The sequence below is a fragment of the Zingiber officinale genome, chromosome 9A (assembly GCF_018446385.1).
Source record: "Zingiber officinale cultivar Zhangliang chromosome 9A, Zo_v1.1, whole genome shotgun sequence".
Lineage (NCBI taxonomy): Eukaryota > Viridiplantae > Streptophyta > Magnoliopsida > Zingiberales > Zingiberaceae > Zingiber > Zingiber officinale.
Window position 1 is genome coordinate 110,789,239 of NC_056002.1, and position 19,884 is coordinate 110,809,122.

Sequence of the window (19,884 nt, forward strand, 5' to 3'; positions counted from 1 at the left end):
TGAGGAAAAGGCAAGGGAAGGCTTGGCTTTGAATCTTTTTTAGCAAGGGAATTCTCTTTCTCTGAATTTCTAGGTTTGCTGGAATTTGGCATGGCTGCTGGAATCTGTTCAGCTAGATTGTAACGCTCGAAAATTCTCAAAAATTATTTTAGAAATATTCTATAATTTTTCTGGAATTTTAGGATATTTTTATAGAATTTTTAGAGCAGAGGAAGTAGCAAAAATAAATAGGACCGTAAAATAGCCTACGCGGGAATTGAACCCGAGATCTATTGGGTCCTATAACTTATGGTGAACCTTAGTAACCAAGTGAACCCAGCAGGGCCGTGCTGAAAAGAAAGGGAAACAATTTTATTTAAGTTAGAGTTGGGCCGAAATTTCCACTTAATATAAATAGAGAATTATTAAGTGAGGTCTTATTTGATCGAGAATTTCTTCTCCTCAAACCCTCACCGTCGCCCACCTCTTCTTTCTCTCCCTCTCTCGACGCATCAAGCCAAGGGTTCTAGGAGCACCTCCCGGCAACATCAAAGGCACGAGGACGCTCCCCTCCGCGAGAGGAACACATAGACACGAGAAGATCGTCGAAAGGATCGTCTCCTCCAGAAATCTAGCGATTAGAATCGTAAGAAAATCCGAACGGGAGGTAAGAAACCCCTCTCACCTGCAGTATAAGTAGCTTTCGTGTGAATTCCATGTATTAGTTTAGTAATATGTAGACTACCGACACAAAGGATGCGAATCAGCGCATACCAAGTGTTCGATTTAATTGTTTGGCACAGGAAAATGCAACTTAGGCATTTTAGTAGCTTAGATAAATGCGATAGAAGCATCTTATAGCTTATTTAGTCTTGCTTCAGCTTTTACAGGACTAGATGTCCAATGGGTGGGCTCCCACAGTCACCTCTAGGTTTAGATAACCTAGTTCTGGGTTTAGACAACCTAGTAAAAGCAAGACAAGGATTTATTAGCTTATGTTCTATATTTTACTTTTCAGTGGCACTGTACTGGATTAAATATCCTTTGGGTTGGGCTCCCACAGTCGTCCCTAGGTTCAGATAACCTAGTAACCCTACTAAATTCGTGACTTGCAAACTCGGGTCTAGTTAGGGATGCGCGCACAACACGTACAGTTGTCGGGCCCATTAACAGCATGATTATGTATTTTCACCTATTATGATAATTAGTTTTCAAAACTCGCAATCAGTTGTGTATACAGTTTAACTTCAGTATTAGCTTGGTTTAGTTTAGCTCAGTTCATGCTTTAGTTCAGCTCACTCTTATGATTATGTATTATAGCTCTATGTTCAGCTTTTGTTACACATGCTTTAGATGATAGTATACCATGACTAGCTTTGATTTCTATGTATGATAGCATGCCATGATTTAGTCTAACCAGTACATTTTTCAAATAGCATGTTTTAAAAGCATATTGCATCGAATGCATGTTTTTGTGAGGTAGATGGTTTCTTACTAAGCGAAAGCTTACAGATACTTTTTCCTTATACTGCAGATAAAGGTAAAGGAAAGATGGACTAGCGGAGGGCAATGCGACGAAGATGTGTGTGGCTGGAACTTGGAATAAAAGATCGTAGGGAATTTCAGCAAACTTGTTTAAGCATTAGAACCCTTTAGCATTTTGGTTATTTTGCATCTTAGTAAGTTAAATGTTATGAACTAGTTAATCATGCATTCTATCATGTTAGAACACTATTTTTTGATGTTAGAATGTTTTGTGTTTAGTTTAGAATGATTATGAGTAACTTTGGCACGAACAAGTGCTGAAATCAGACCTTTGGCACGAAATCAGAAACTCGAATCGATCAGCTGATCGATTCGAGAGTTTCCAATCGATCGAAGGATCGACTGGGCAACTTGGCTCGCGAATAGTAGGCCTCTGGATCGATCAGCCGATCGATCCAGCAAATTCTGTCGCGAACAGAAGGCTCTGGGATCGATCACTGGATCGATTGGCCAGTCTGAATCGATCAGCCGATCGATCCAGAATTTTGCCCCGAGCACAGTAGCGTGCTGGATCGATCCAACCCACGTCCCGGATACAGTCGCCTGCTGAATCAATTGTTGGATCGATTCGACCATTCCAATCGATCGGTGAATCGATTGGGAGGCCTGATATTAGTTAGAAGCCCTTAGTTAAGTTCCTTGACCATAAGGGGAAGTAATAACGACATGAATAGCCTAGATTACACACCTTAGCTCCTGTAGAATGGTGAAAAGATAATAGTTTAGCAAAATTTTAATCAGTACAGCTTCCGTATCTAGATTTAGTGATGGTCAGGGAGTAGTTAGCACAGCATAATGTGACGATCGGCCTTACAGATTAGCCAGTAGAAGGCGGGTCGTTACAGAGTGGTATCAGAGCAGTTTCCATACTTCCTACACACACATCAGCATTGAACCTGCAGCTTCCAAGTAAGAACATCTCTCACTTTCTCCATGTTTTTTGTTTTCATGTTCAGATATAACTAAAGCATTCTTGTTTATGATAGTAGTTAACATGATAACAGTAGTTACTCTATTATGATGGTATTAGTCATGTATGTCCTTTGTTCCTTTGGAAATGGCACGAGGACGCCCAGCTAGAAGGGCACCAGCTACTGAGCCCCAGCATGAGGCAGGCAGTTCAGTGCCTCCCCCAGACCTTACAGCATTAGTGGATCAGTTACAGCAGCAGCTAGCTGAACAGCAACAGGAGATAGCCACCTTAAAGGCTAATCAGCAGAATACTCCTACAGTCACCCCGGAACCCAGCATAGCGACACCAGTAGTCTTAGAGGTTCCACCAGTCCAGCCTACAGCACCCGTAGCTCCAGCAGCAGGAACACAGAGAGAAGCCTATCTGATCCAGTGGCAGAGAGTCAAGCCAGAGAATTTCTCAGGCACCAGGGAACCATGGGATGCTCAAGCCTGGTTCAAAACACTGGAGAGTACGATGGAGCTTCTGGACTGGCCAGAGCATGAGAAGGTGAAGTGCGCCTCCTTCTGCTTGACAGGAGATGCACGCATGTGGTGGGAGAGAATTAGAGCGAAGCGCCCAGTAAACCAGATGACATGGGCTGACTTCGAGAAGGAGTTCTTTGAGGAATTCTTTCACATACGGGTCACAAACCGCCACTATGACGAGTTCACTGAGTTTCGCCAGGGCAGCCTGTCAGTTGAGGAGGCCGTGAAGAAATTCAATAGATTGGCTCGTCTATGCCCTGAACTAGTCAGCACAGAAAAAGAGCGAGTTCGGTTGATGCTCAAGATGCTGAGGCCGGAAATAGCGATGAACGTGGCTGGCGGCGTTCACAGGCCGCAAACCACCGAAGAACTAGTCAGTAGTGCCCTAACCACTGAGCACTACCAGAACAGTATCAAGCAGCTGAAGCAAGTTCTCTCAGAGTCGAAAGGTCAAGGAGGCTCAGACACTCAGAAACAGCAGGGCCACAGCTCCCACGGCTCAAACTGGAAAGGGAACTCCAGCAACAAGCGCAAGCCAGGGAGTTACCCAAAGGGAGGACCAGCTAGCAAGCAGCCCAGCTATCCAAAGTGTGCTACTTGTGGGAAATTCCACCCTGGAGTTTGTCGTAATGGCACACGAGGATGCTTTGAATGTGGACAAGAAGGGCATATGGCCAAGCAGTGTCCGAACAAGGCCAGTTTTCCTCCACGACAGCCGATCCAGTACGAAGCCAAGCTAGCACAGTTGCATCAGATGCAGGCCGCTTTAGATGGTCCGTACATCAGCCAGGGCAGATTAGAAGCCCCTCCAGCTACGACGAATGCACGGATCTACTCACTGACCAGAGAGGACGTAGCAAATGCCTCGACAGTTGTCACAGGTCATATTAGTATTTTATAGTAAAGTACAACTGTTTTATTCGATACTGGGGCAACCCATTCATATATATCCAGGGCATTTGCTGAGAAGTTAGCAATACCCCCAGGTACCCCTACTGACCTAATAAGCCCAACACAGTTACTTCAGATGATTAATACTCATTAACCTGATTTAGATTCTCTAATCTATAGATTAGAAAAGATAGAAATTATTGGTGAATCCACTCGAATACTGTGATAGGGACAAGTATACTGCAAACTGGAAATTATTAACCAAGACCTAACAATTAAAGCCAAGAATTAAAATATACCAATTGGGAAATTGAAGAATGCAAGATGCATATCAAGAATTATTACATCTAGGGGGCAGTCAAAGATCTACCTCTAGACATAGAAGCCTAGCATTGATAGTCAACAAAGGGGCAGAACAAAAACGTGGCACCTGTGAGATTGAATTTGAGATAGAGCTCATTCCCGGTACCAATCCTATCTCCAAAGCACCGTACCGCATGGCTCCAGTAGAACTGAAGGAACTTCATGAGCAATTACAGGAGCTGCTTGACAAAGGCTTCATACGCCCTAGTCACTCACCATGGGGAGCACCTGTATTGTTCGTGAAGAAGAAGGACGGGAGCATGCGCCTGTGTATAGATTACCGGGCACTGAACCAAGTCACGATCAAGAACAGGTATCCTCTTCCCAGAATAGATGACCTGTTCGACCAGCTAAAGGGAGCAGCAGTGTTCTCTAAAATAGACCTCAGATCAGGTTATCATTAGGTGAAAGTCAAGGAAGGGGATATACCCAAGACAGCATTCAGGACTAGATACGGACATTACGAGTTCGTAGTCATGCCCTTCGGCGTGACAAATGCTCCAGCTACTTTCATGTACCTCATGAACAGGGTATTCAGAGAATACTTAGATAAGTTTGTTATCGTGTTCATCGATGACATTCTTATCTATTCAGGAACTCAGGAAGAACACGCAGAGCACCTGAGAACAGTATTGCATACCCTTCAGCAGAACCAGCTGTACGCCAAGTTCACAAAATGTGAATTTTGGTTAGAGCAAGTGTCCTTCCTGGGTCACATCATCTCAAAGGATGGTATCATGGTAGACCCCAGTAAGATAGAAGCTGTGAGTAACTGGAAAAGACCCAAGAATGCTAGTGAGATCAGAAGCTTTCTGGGATTGGCAGGTTATTACAGAAAATTCGTAGAGGACTTCTCCAGGATAGCCTCCCCACTGACAGCTCTTACCAGAAAGAACAAAAAATTTCAGTGGACAGAGGACTGTGAGAACAGTTTTAGCGAGCTAAAGAGAAGATTGACCAGCGCACCTATTCTGACTCTACCAGAAATTACGGATAGCTTCGATATATATAGTGATGCCTCGAAGTTGGGACTAGGAGCAGTGCTAATGGAAAATGGCAAGGTGATCGCCTATGCCTCCAGACAACTCAAGGATTATGAGAGGAATTACCCCACTCATGACCTTGAGCTTGCAGCAGTGGTGTTCGCTCTCAAAATTTGGAGACATTACTTGTATGGAGCTCAGTGCAGAGTGTATACAGATCATCAGAGTCTGAAGTACTTCTTCACTTAGAAGGATCTGAATATGCGACAGCGCAGATGGCTAGAGTTGGTCAAGGACTACGATATAGACATCCTCTACCACCCAGGAAAAGCAAATAGGGTAGCAGATGCACTTAGCAGAAAGTCCAGTGCTACCTTATTATCTCTAGCAGCCATGTCACCACCCCTACAGAAAGAGATCACTGATTTCAGTCTCGAACTCATAGTTGGACAGCTCTCTACTATGACCTTAGAGTCGACCTTGCTTGGTGACATCCAGACAGCTCAGGAACAGGATCTTGAAATTCAGAAAATCAAGCAAGGATTAGCAGAAACCGAAGGTGGAGAGTTCAGAGTGTCAGCTAGCGGGGTGTTGTATTTTGGCGACAGATTATGCGTTCCAGATCAGGAGGAACTCAGAAGGAAGATTTTAGATGAGGCTCACAAGACTCCCTATGCGATGCATCCAGGCTCCACCAAAATGTACCAGGACTTGAAGAAGCGTTTTTGGTGGCCTGGGATGAAGAGAGACATCGCTCGATATACAAGACCGCCTAACTCGCGAGGGTTAAGGCGGAACATCGAGACCGAGAGGAGTTTTGCCCATTCAGATACCGTAATGGAAGTGGAAGACATTTCTATGGATTTCATAGTGGGATTCCAGAACCACGAATGGTTTTGATACCATCCGGGTAGTCGACAGTTGACAAAATCAGCCCACTTCTTAGCTATCGGATATCCTACTCCATGGAACAATTAGCTCAGTTATATCTCAAGGAGATCGTTAGATTACATGGAGTCCCACGAACCATTATATCGGAAGAGAGTAGGTTCACATCACACTTCCGGGAGTGTGTACAACCTTTGGGCACGGGTTAAAGTTCAACACGCCTTTCCATCCCCGCATGGATGGTTAGACGGAGCGAGTAAATCAGGTACTCGAAGATATGCTCCGAGCATGTACCCTAGATTTCAAAGGAAGTTGGTGCAAATATCTGAGCTTAGCAGAATTTGCATACAACAATAGCTATCAGGCCACCATCGGCATGTCACCTTACGAGGCTCTCAATGGGCGGAGGTGTAGATCTCCAATCTGCTGGTATGAGAGTGGTGAACAGAAAGAACTAGAACTTCAGACAGATCTAGTGGCAGATACCACAGTAGCTATACAGCAGATCCGTCAGAGGATAGAGACAGCTCAAAGTCGCCAGAAAAGCTATGCTGATACACGGCGCAGACCTTTAGAGTTCTCAGTTGGGGATTTAGTGTTCCTCAGAGTAGCCCCTATGAAGGGAGTAATGCATTTTGGAAAGAAGGGCAAGCTAAGTCCCAGATATGTGGGACCATATCTTATCAGCAGAAGAGTGGGCAAGGTAGCATATGAGCTAGAGCTACCCCAGGAAATGTCAGCTGTCCACAATGTATTTCATGTCTCGATGCTGAAGAAGCATACCCCAGATGCCACCCAGGTGATTGAGCCCCAGTCGGTACAGATCCGCGAAGACCTCAGCTATGACAGTCGGCCTATTCAGATGATAGACCGAGCAGTTAAGAAATTACGGAACAAGGAAGTACCATTAGTCAAAGTTATTTGGCACAGTCACACAGCAGAAGAGGCAACTTGGGAGACAGACGCCAACATGAGACAGAAGTACCCAGGGGTAGAGCTTCTCCTAAGCAATCCCCTACGCATAATTCATCTCTCTCAATCGGAAATAATCCTCTTAACCTATCATCCACTCCCAAGTCCAAAATATCCTCCAAAACTGTAAAAGATACATCACCTTGACCAACCTCTGTAAAATTTGAATCAATCTCTAATAAGAAATCCATGCTATCCAGCTCCTCTGAGATATCCAAACTAAGAATAGAATGATCCTCCCTAGGATAATTTATAGCGTCAAAAATATTGAACTGGACAACTATATCTTTTATCTCCATGGAAAGTGTGCCCGTATGAACATCAATCTTTGTTCTTGCAGTCTTTAAAAATGATTGTCCTAGAATAAGTGGGGATCTACTGGCCAAATAGTCTCCCTCCATATCAAGGATATAAAAGTCTGCAGGAAAAATGAGTTCTCTCACCTTAACCAATACATCTTCAATAACTCCTGCTGGATGAGTTTGACTATGGTCTGCCAACTGAATCACAACCCCTATAGGCTGTAATGGTCCAATTCCTAAATTCTGAAAAATTGATTTTGGAATCACATTAATTGAAGCTCCCAAATCTAACAGAGCATCCTCAAAAAGATTGCTCCCAATTTCACAAGGTACTGAAAACACTCCAGGATCTTCACATTTCTGAGGAACTGGCTGAATGAGTGCAGATACATTCTTGCCCATGCTAATCAACTCATTTCCTTTCAACTTTTTCTTGTGCACACAAAGATCCTTAAAAAATTTAGCATATTTTAGAATTTGCTTGATTATTGTGAGCAAAGGAACATTTACCTCAACCTTACTAAATAAATTCACAAGCTCTTGAAATTCCTTAGCTTTTTCCTCCTCTACATTCTTCCTTGGTTGAATTTTACGTTGAGGAAAAGGCAAGGGAAGGCTTGGCTTTGAATCTTTTTTAGCAAGGGAATTCTCTTTCTCTGAATTTCTAGGTTTGCTAGAATTTGGCATGGCTGCTGGAATCTGTTTAGCTAGATTGTAACGCCCAAAAATTCTCAAAAATTATTTTAGAAATATTCTATAATTTTTCTGGAATTTTAGGATATTTTTATAGAATTTTTAGAACAGAGGAAGTAGCAAAAATAAATAGGACCGTAAAATAGCCTACACGGGAATTGAACCCGAGATCTATTGGGTCCTATGACTTATGGTGTACCTTAGTAACCAAGTGAACCCAGCAGGGCCGTGCTGAAAGGAAAGGGAAACAATTTTATTTAAGTTAGAGTTGGGCCGAAATTTCCACTTAATATAAATAGAGAATTATTAAGTGAGGTCTTATTTGATCGGGAATTTCTTCTCCTCAAACCCTCACCGCCGCCCACCTCTTCTTTCTCTCCCTCTCTCGGCGCATCAAGCCAGGGTTTTAGGAGCACCTCCCGGCAACATCAAAGGCACGAGGACGCTCCCCTCCGCGAGAGGAACGCATAGACGCGAGAAGATCGTCGAAAGGATCGTCTCCTCCAGAAATCTAGCGATTAGAATCGTAAGAAAATTTGAATGGGAGGTAAGAAACCCCTCACCTGCAGTATAAGTAGCTTTCGTGTGAATTCCATGTATTAGTTTAGTAATATATAGACTACCGACACAAAGGATGCGAATCAGCGCATACCAAGTGTTCGATTTAATTGTTTGGCACAGGAAAATGCAACTTAGGCATTTTAGTAGCTTAGATAAATGCGATAGAAGCATCTTATAGCTTATTTAGTCTTGCCTTAGCTTTTACAGGACTAGATGTCCAATGGGTGGGCTCCCACAGTCGCCTCTGGGTTTAGATAACCTAGTTCTGGGTTTAGACAACCTAGTAAAAGCAAGACAAGGATTTATTAGCTTATGTTCAGTATTTTACTTTTCAGTGGCACTGTACTGGATTAAATATCCTTTGGGTTGGGCTCCCACAGTCGTCCCTAGGTTCAGATAACCTAGTAACCCTATTAAATTCGGGACTTGCAAACCCGGATCTAGTTAGGGATGCGCGCACAGCACGTACAGTTGCCGGGCCTATTAATAGCATGATTATGTATTTTCACCTATTATGATAATTAGTTTTCAAAACTCGCAATCAGTTGTGTATACAGTTTAACTTCAGTATTAGCTTGGTTTAGTTTAGCTCAGTTTATGCTTTAGTTCAGCTCACTCTTATGATTATGTATTATAGCTCTATGTTCAGCTTTTGTTACACATGCTTTAGATGATAGTATGCCATGACTAGCTTTGATTTCTATGTATGATAGCATGCCATGATTTAGTCTAACCAGTACATTTTTCAAATAGCATGTTTTAAAAGCATATTGCATCGAATGCATGTTTTTGTGAGGTAGATGGTTTCTTACTAAGCGAAAGCTTACAGATACTTTTTCCTTATACTGCAGATAAAGGTAAAGGAAAGATGGACTAGCGGAGGGCAATGCGACGAAGATGTGTGTGGCTGGAACTTGGAATAAAAGATCGTAGGGAATTTCAGCAAACTTGTTTAAGCATTAGAACCCTTTAGCATTTTGGTTATTTTGCATCTTAGTAAGTTAAATGTTATGAACTAGTTAATCATGCATTCTATCATGTTAGAACACTATTTTGTGATGTTAGAATGTTTTGTGTTTAGTTTAGAATGATTATGAGTAACTTTGGCACGAACAAGTGCTGAAATCAGACCTTTGGCACGAAATCAGAAACTCGAATCGATCAGCTGATCGATTTGAGAGTTTCCAATCGATCGAAGGATCGACTGGGCAACTTGGCTCGCGAACAGTAGGCCTCTGGATCGATCAGCCGATCGATCCAGCAAATTCTGTCGCGAACAGAAGGCTCTGGGATTGATCACTGGATCGATTGGCCAGTGTGGATCGATCAGCTGATCGATCCGGAATATTGCCCCGAGCACAGTAGCGTGCTGGATCGATCACTGGATCGATCCAACCCACGTCCCGGATACAGTAGCCTGCTGAATCGATCGCTGGATCGATTCGACCATTCCAATCGATCGGTGGATCGATTGGGAGGCCTGATATTAGTTAGAAGCCCTTAGTTAAGTTCCTTGACCATAAGGGGAGGTAATAACGACATGAATAGCCTAGATTACACCCCTTAGCTCCTGTAGAATGGTGAAAAGATAATAGTTTAGCAAAATTTTAATCAGTACAATTTCCGCATCTAGATTTAGTGATGGTCAGGGAGTAGTTAGCACAGCATAATGTGACGATCGGCCTTACAGCTTAGCTAGTAGAAGGTGGGTCGTTACATAGATAGAAATTGATAGAATATTCTGGAATAAAATTTCTACTTGTGCATCCTCCAAATTCAATGGATCAATGCAAATTGGAGTTGAACTTGAAGTTGGCACATTCTGAACTTCCTGAATTCCTTCACTGCTGGAACTTTGTTGCTGGATTTCTAGAAATTTTCCAGCAGTAGTTCCTTCATTTGAAAACTCTGAAACTCTTCTTCCACTTCTTAAAGTCGATGCACTAACATTCCCTTTAGGATTAGGAGTTGTTTGTGAAGGCAATTGACTAGATCCTTGAGCTTGCATTTGATTAAGGTTGGAAGCTAATTGCCCAATCTGCCTTTCTATATTTTGAATTGCTAAATCTATCCTTTGATGATTTTGTTGTTGTTGCAACATATATTACATCAATTCTTCTAATTTTGATTGCTATGGATCTAAATTTGAAGCATTACTAGAGCCTCCTTGAGTTAAACTTAATCTTGAAGGTGCTGGAAGTGCTTACTGCTGCTGTAATTGATTTGCATGCTTGAATTGTGAGTTCTAGAAATTCTAGAAATTATGTTGATTAGGCTAATTTTATTGGAAATTATACTGATAAGGCTGAAATTGTTGCTAAAATTGACTTGTAGGGTAGTAATGATGCTGGAAAGGTTGATTTTATTACTGGAATCCCAGCTGAGGATGCTGGAAATGCTGATTTGAAGATGGTTGTTGATAGAATGAATTGTCATATTTTAAATTCGGATGATCTCTCCAACCAGGATTATATGTAGAAGAATGAGGATCATATTTTTGTTGTTGAGCTCTAGAGAATGCTGCTAAAGATTCATCTTGATGAAGATTTGGGCAAAGTTTAGAAATATGGTCTTGACTTGAACAAATGCTACAAACCATACTTTGTTTACATGGAAATTGTATATTCGGCACAGGAAAAGATTGAGCAGCATTGTTCAAAGCTAATTGTTTCACCAAAGATGTTAATTCCATCAATGAGTTCCTTATCTCCTTTGGTTCATTGGAAACCATTTGAACTTCACCAAATCCTCTAGTAGTGAGTGCTCTACTTCCAAATTGCTGTGAATTTTTAGCCATGTTAGAGATAAGATCCCTTGCTTGCTCTGGAGTGTCGCATCTATCATACTTATGTCCATAGGTAGTAAACCCTCATAGAAGTATTGGACTAGTAACTGTTCAATGATCTGATGCTGAGAACGACTGGAACATAATTTCTTAAATTGTTGGAATGTATACTAAAAGCTTAGATTTTTGTATAAACATTTATTTAGAAATAAGAATCACATTGGTCAATATCTATATTTATATGCTAAGTGTAGTTGTTCAATTAATTTACATTATAGATAACATGGTGTGTGGTGTCACACACAGAAAATTATGTTATCAGTTCCTTATAAATTATAAACAGTAGCTCACGACTAAGATGGGTAGGAACAAACCATTGGAATAGTCATAGTGTAATTTTGTATTAGTTTATCTTGACTATAAAATTACACTATTACACTCCAAGTGTATTGAGCAGGACCATTTGAGGTAGTTTCTTTTTATACTGACTAAATGAAAGAATAATACCTCTGTTATTATGGAAGTGTGTGCTCTTAATCCTAATATAATAACAAGCACATATACTTAATATTTATTTCTTTGATTTATCTAAGGGTGCGATTTAGTTCGATAAATCAATAGGCCCTATAAGTTGGGAAATGATATTATTTATAGTGTGTGTTGTTGATTATAGAAGAAAACTGTGTCCTAGAAATCTAGGTTGATAATGTCCCCAAGAGGAGCTCATAAGGATTGTCATGTTAAACCCTGCAAGTGGACTTAGTCCGACATGATAATAAGGTTGAGTGGTACTACTCTTGGACTAAGAAATTAATTAAAGTGAGTTGTCAGTAACTCATTTAATTAGTGTACATTCGATATCTTAAACACAGGGAGATTAACACACTCGTAATAAGAAGGAGCCCAAAATATAATTTGGGATTGGTGCGGTAGTTCAATAATAATTCTTTAGTGGTATGAATTATTATTGATGAAATTAAGTTGGGTGTTCGGGGCGAACACGGGAAGCTTAATTTTATCGGGAGACCAAAACCAATTCCTCCTCTCGGTCCCTATCGTAGCCTCTTATTTATAAAGTATTATACCCACCCATACCCACCTTCTTACCCATCCTTATGTGGTCGGCCAAGCCAAGCTTGCAACCCAAGCAAAGGCCGGCCAAGACATGGCTTGGATGGGTTGAAGTGTGGCCGGCCCTAGCTTGAGTCCAAGCTTAGGTGGCCGACCATAATAAAATTAAAAGGATTTTATTTTTTTAAAATTTTCTTATGTGGATTCCATGGTTTTAAAAGAGAGTTTAAAATTTAAGTATTTCCTTTTATAACTTTCTACAAAAGATTAAGAAAAGATTTGATATCTTTCCTTATTTGTAGATTGAAAGGAAGATTTTAATTTTAAGAAAACTTTCTTTTTTTGTAACCATGTTCATGGTTTTAAAAGAGAGTTTAAAATTTAAATCTTTCCTTTTATAGCTTTCTACAGAAGATTAATAAAAGATTTGATATCTTTCCTTATTTGTAGATTGAAAGAAAGATTTTAATTTTAAGAAAACTTTCCTTTTTAGCCATGTTCATGATTTAAAAGAGAGTTTTAAAATTATAATTTTTCCTTTTATAGTTTCTACAAAAGATTAAGAAAAGATTTGATATCTTTCCTTATTTGTAAATTGAGAGGAAGATTTTAATTTTAAAGATAACTTTTCTTTTTGAAATCATCCACATGTTTTAGAGAGATTTTAATTTATAAAATTTTCTTTTATAACCTACTGATATGGGTTAGGTTTAATGGGTCCCTGGTGAAAAAGAGAAAGGAGATAGCAAAGTTAAGAAGATAGATCAATATCGGTCGGGATATACCGTAAGAAAGGAAGGCTGATCCCAGCCAGATAATACCTTGATGAAGGAGGACCGATATCGATCGATATATACCTTAGCGGAGGCAGGTCAATATCGATCGATATATACCCTAATGAAAGTAAGTTAATATCTATCGAGATATACCTTAGGAGAGGCAAGTCAATATCGACCGATATATAACTTAATTCGAGTAAGCTAAATATCGACCGAGATATACCCTAAGAAGGAAAGGCCAATATCGGCCATGCTTAAGCATGCAGGATAGATAAGGCAAGATGATCTAGAATAGTACGATTAGGCATGGACTGGTGTTAGTTAAGTATATATGATCATCCGGGAATGAAAAGATCTGAGGCTTTATGGAATTGGTAGTATATTATTAAATGACTAGTCGAATGATAATAATAAACCGACCGAACAAGGTCTGGGTTTGATATTTGGTTAATACAAAACATAGTATAATACCAAGCTATCTACAACTTAATAAAGACAGGACGAACAGGTAGACTTATAATTAATTTAATAAAGATATTTGTATGTGATCGTATAACAGGTTTATCTATTTGGCGAGAGATGTGCTTCTAGATTTTTCTGTAGGCACTAGACGATAAAGAAGGTATATCTGGGGTATAAAAAAAATTCCTTAAAAGCCATTTACCACAAGTACGTAGCTTACGTCATCTCATAACAAACTCTAACAAACCGAGGTCCACTTCATGACTACGGAGGTTATATAAAGTGGTATAAAAAGGAGAATTCTCTCCGTTGGTCAGGTAAGTTCACATTGCTGCTCACATTCACAACCCTAGTTTTTGACTACTGTTCATCTCCTTCTTCCTGCTTACACACCAAGGGAGATCACTGACTTGAGCGTCTGAGGGTCTAGCCAGGGATTCCCACCCCGGTCTTAGGTCACTGACGATAGTGTTGGTTGGTCTCTTGTGCGCAGGAAGTCTTGGAAGCCTCAGATCTGGGTTTTCTTCAGTCAAATTTCTTTCTCGCCATTGGAGCTTCGCACGAGGAGTACATTCTGGGACTTCATTCTCCTAGATCCGCTTTGAGTTTTTCGGATCGATACTCTATAGGTATTATTCTTCACCAGCAGTAGATTTTTCTTCCAGCTTTCCGTTTTGTCAAGCTTCTCAGACAAGATCAAATTTGGCGCCGTCTGTGGGAAACTTCACCTGAATCTAAGACTACAAGATGGAAGAGGCTGGAAAATCAAATCTACTCACTATTAGCCGTGAAGATCTAGATTTTCTTATTAATACTCATGTACAGAAAGATTTGCAACAACAACAGCAAGAACTTCAAGCTCATACTGGGGCTACTCTACCGGTAGCTTATAATCCGACAATTTCGACTACTGAGCAGCGGAAGAGAAAAGAGCCAGAAGAAGAAGAACATGTATATTTCCCTCCGGCTATAGTTTCCCCGACTAGGCATCCTAGAGCTTTCCTGCGTACTCCTTTGGAACAAGGAGGACGAAAGCCTATATTTCAAGAATCCTCTGGCGAAGCACCAGACAGAGAAAAGCTCAAAATTAAGATAATAGCTAGCGACAGTTCGCCGGAAAGAATCATTTCTCCATTCTCTCAAAGTGTACTGGATGATCCACTTCCCAAGCGGTATTAAAATCTTTAGATCAGTGAGTACACTGGGACTACAGATCCGGAAGATCACGTGTTAAAATTTGAGAATGTAGCACTACTACAACAAATTTCTGTTGGAGTGAAGTGTCGGATGTTCCTCACGACACTTAGAGGAGCAGCGTAGCGTTGGTTTAAGAGATTGCCAGAAAAATCTATCCAAAAGTTCAAGGACTTCAAGAAGGTTTTCTTTCATCATTTCTCTAGTAACAAAAGGTACCATAAGACTCCCTGGAGTCTATTTTCAATTAAACAAGCATCTAAGGAGTCCATTAGAGCCTATATCAAAAGATTTAATTAGGTAGCTATCGATGTACCCAACGCTACTATGGAAATATTAGTAAGTGCTTTTTCTCAAGGTTTGAATGATAATGATTTCTTTAAAGATCTAGTAAGAAATCCTCCTGTCAATTTTGACTTATTGATCGAGCGTGCCACCGAATTCATTAACGTTGAAGAAGCTCAAGCTGCTCGTAGGAAAGAAGGCACTACTTCTTCTCCTACCCCTGTTAAGGAGAAGGTTCCTGCTCCTGTTCCTCCACCTCGAGAACCTCGAGTAGTTCATCCACTGCATCGTCATCTAGAATATCGTCCACAAGCAGTACACCACGTGGAGATGCAATCAGAAGCACCAAGAAGGTGGTGCACATACCATAAGACTAGCAGTCATCATACAGAGGACTGCTTTGTTTTGAAAAATAAGAGAGTGAATCGGGATCGTTATCAAAGGAAAAATTATTATCGGCAACAATACCCCAGACAGCAAGGTCCGCTCAAACTGGAATATCGCCCGGTCGAGCCCCAACAAGGCGCATTACCAACCCCGACCGGTACAAGCCAAGCGCCCGAGAAAACTCAGCCTGATGTCATGACCACACGGCAAGAAGAAAATAGGAGCAATGCCGCCCGAGGCAACATTAATATGATCGTGGGTGGGCCTACTGATGGAGATTCCAACAAGGCCAGAAAAGCACATGCATGGAGACTTGAAATACATGCCGTAGGGTGCAGCAGGGAGAGGGCAACTGGTCCAAAAATCAGTTTTGGGCCCAGAGACCTCGAGGGAGTAGAAATACCCCATGATGATGCATTAATAATTAAGGATGTAATAGCTAATTATGTTATTTCTCGCACCTTCATAGACACTGGTAGTTCTGTGAATATTATCTTCAAGAAAGCTTTCGATCAGTTGCAGATTGACCCGAGTGAACTTCAACAGATGGTAACTCCTTTATATGGATTCACTAGTAATGAAGTACAACCACTTGGTCAAATAAAATTGGCCATATCCCTGGGAGAAGAGCCTCTTATGAGAACAAGAAGATCATATTTTATGGTGGTGGATGCCCCCTCCACCTATAATGTGATACTAGGTCGGCCGACCTTGAATGAGTTTGGGGCTGTCATTTCTACTTTCTGTCAAAAGATTAAATTTTCTGTTGATGACCAGGTCGAAGAAGTGCGGGGTGATCAGAAGACAGCCCGAAAATGTTATGTGGAGATCGTCCGTGCTGAAGCCAGCTCCGCTAGGAAAATCCAAAGAATGGAGGTTAATGTCATTCAAGAAAAGTCATATATTCTGGTTTATGAAGAAAAAGAAGAAGTCCAGATACAAACCGGTCGACCTGAAGCTACTACTTATGTCGCGATCGATCTTGAGCCTACATTGAAAGCCGAGCTGGTTCAGTGCTTAAAGAAAAACAATGATGTCTTCGCCCGGACGCCTAAAGAAGTCATGGGTGTTTCCCCTTCAGTCATGGAGCATTCTTTGCATGTTTTCCCAGATGCTTGGCCGGTCATGCAAAGAAAAAGAAATTTCAGTGTGGAACAAAATCAGATCATCAAGGAAGAAGTGACTAAACTCATGGAAGCTGGTTACATTAGGGAGGTACAGTTCCCTAGCTGGCTAGCTAATGTGGTCTTAGTCTCTAAGCCCGACAACAAATGGCGGGTATGTATCGATTTCCGTGATCTCAACAAAGCTTGCCTGAAAGATTATTATCTTCTATCCCGGATCGATCAATTGGTAGATTCTATATTTGGGTGTGAATACATTCCTATGCTGGACGCTTATTAGGGTTATCATCAGGTCCCCTTAGCTATGGAGGACCAAGAGAAGGTCAGTTTCATAACATCTGAAGGTACTTATTGTTATAATGTTATGCCCTTTGGACTAAAAAATGCAGGAGCAACTTATCAGAGGCTTATGAATAAAGTCTTCCAGAAACAGATTGGAAGAAATATGGAAGTATATGTCGATGATATCTTAACACTACAAGAAAAACCCTCATAGACATTGGTGGAACAACAACGGTTTTAAGCAAAAACCGATGTCTTTGAATATTTTACACCGGGTTTTCAAAAAACCGGTGTCTATAAGCGCAGATTTTCTCTCATAGACATCGGTTTTTTAAGCCGATGTCTATGAGCGCCTTTTTTTCGTTAATAGACACCGATTTTAACAGCGGTTTTTAATACCTGGTGTCTATGATAAAATAAAATAATTTAATTTTCCCACCCGGTGTCTACCGTATACCATCGCGACGCCACCACCATTTTCCTCCTCGCCTCATCTCCTCGCCGTCTGCGGTAGCAAGCGTTTCGCCAAGGAGCTTGCCTCCACCTCCATTTTCCGACCTCCACCAAGCAATCCATTCCGCCCGTGGGATCTGGTTCAACAAGGTCGCACCTTTGAACCTCTTCTTCTACCTCTTTCTCTTTTTCAATGTTTCTTTTTTATTCTTCCTTCCAACCTCACCACCCTTCTTCTTCCATAATTCTATCTTTATATTTTCTTTTGTTTTCTTTAATCCGAATCTCTTATTTCTGCCCCGTTGTTGTTTTGGTGTTCCCGTGGAGACCTCCCTACGCGTCTTCCGCCGCCCCCTTCTTCTTGTAGCCGCAGCAGATTCATTGTGACCCCATCATCGAACACTTCCTCCTCCTTCTGCCTCATCACCGCAGAGCGCGCCATTGGACGCGGAGGTAGAGACTCCGTTTCAGCGGGCTTCATCATGATCTACCCTCCTATTTCCATCATTCGCCCACTGCTCGGCACGATGTTGTCGGACAAAGTATACGGATTCACAAGCGATTGAATGGATTACCTGTAGGAAAATTTTTGGATGCCATGGTCGAGTCGGGGAAGTAATTCACGAAGCCAGCGGGTGCCTTGCCCTTCTGCCAAGAGTAGGAGTCGGTGCTATCCGCGAAATTGCGGAAGTAGGAAGTCATCGGTGAGTTGTTCGACGAAATGTCACCATGTTCTGGGCGGTAGATCGAGAAGGCACTCCTGCTCAGGTTGCTGTGATCGTTCTCTTGCGTGTGATGTGAGAATGAATTTATGTTTCCAGGCACGGATTTTAGATTCGGAAGTGAGGTGAGGAAGCTTGGCTCAGGGGCCGGCGGCAGCATATGCTCTTGTTGTTGAGTCTGGAAGAGATTCTTCGGCGTCTTCATCACCAGACCGGAGTGTTGGAGTGTATACTGAAAGCCTAAGCTTTGTAAACATTCATTATGAATAAAGAATCACATTTGGTCAAATTGTCTATATTTGTTTGTAGTTGTTCATTTAATTTATATTGTAGATAACATAGTATGTGGTGTCACATGCAGAAGATGATGTTATCAGTACCTTATAAATTATAAACAGTAGCTCACGACCAAAATGGAAAGGAACAAACCATTAGAAGGTCGTAGTGTAATTAGGTATTAGTTTATCTTGACTATATAATTACACTAGTACACTCAGAGTGTATTGAGTAGGACCATTTGAGGTCGTTTCTTTTATACTAACTTTATAAAGGAACAAAGACCTCGGTTATTATGGAAGTGTGTGCTCTTAATTCTAATATAATAACAAGCACATATATTTGATATTTATTTCTTTAATTTATCAATGGGTGAGATTTAGTTCGATGAATCAATAAGCCCGATAAGTTGGGAAATGATATTACTTATAGTGTTTGTTGTTGATTATAGAAGTAAACTGTGTCCTAGAGATACTAGGTTGATAATATCCCCAAGAGGAGCTCATAAGGATTGTCATGTTAAACCCTACAGGTGGACTTAGTCCAACATGACAATAAGGTTGAGTGGTATTACTCTTGGACTTAGATATTAATTAAATGAGTTGTCAGTAACTCACTTAATTAGTGGACATTCGATATCTTAAACACAGGGAGACTAACACACTCATAATAAGAAGGAGCCCAAAAATGTAATTTGGGATTGGTGCGGTAGTTCAATAATAGTTCTCTAGTGGAATGAATTATTATTGATAAAATTAAGTTGTGTGTTCGGGGCGAACACGGGATGCTTAATTTTATCGGGAGACCAAAACCAATTCCTCCTCTCGGTCCCTATCGTAGCCTCTTATTTATAGAGTACTATACCCACTATACCCACCTTCTATACCCACTAGGGGTCGGCCAAGCTAGCTTGGGAACCAAGCTAGGCCGGCCTAGGTATAATTGGGTGGCCCTAGCTTGAACCCAAGCTAGTGGGGGCCAAATTAAATTAAAAAGAATTTTAATTTTAATTTTATTATGTGGAAGAAATAATTTATTAAAAGAATTAAAATTAAAATATCTCTTGTAAAAGATCTACAAAGATTAAAAAGAGATTAGATCTCTTCCTTATTTGTAGATTGGTAAGATATTTTATTTTATCTTTAAATTATCCACATGTTAATAAAATTAAAATTATAGAAATTTCTTTTATCAACCATGAAGAGATTTTTAAAGAGAAATTTTAATTTTAAATTTCCGAAACAAATTAGGAAGTTTTAATTGTTGATTAAAACTTGTCTAATTTATCTCTTTTGATGTGGCCGGCCATTAGAGATTAATTGGGGAAATTTTATTTTATTTTTCTCAATTAAATCATGTCAAGGGAATTAAGGAAATTTTATTGTAATTAAATTTCCTAATTTGCGTAGGCCAAGGAATATAAAAGAAGGGGTGAGGGTGCCTTCAT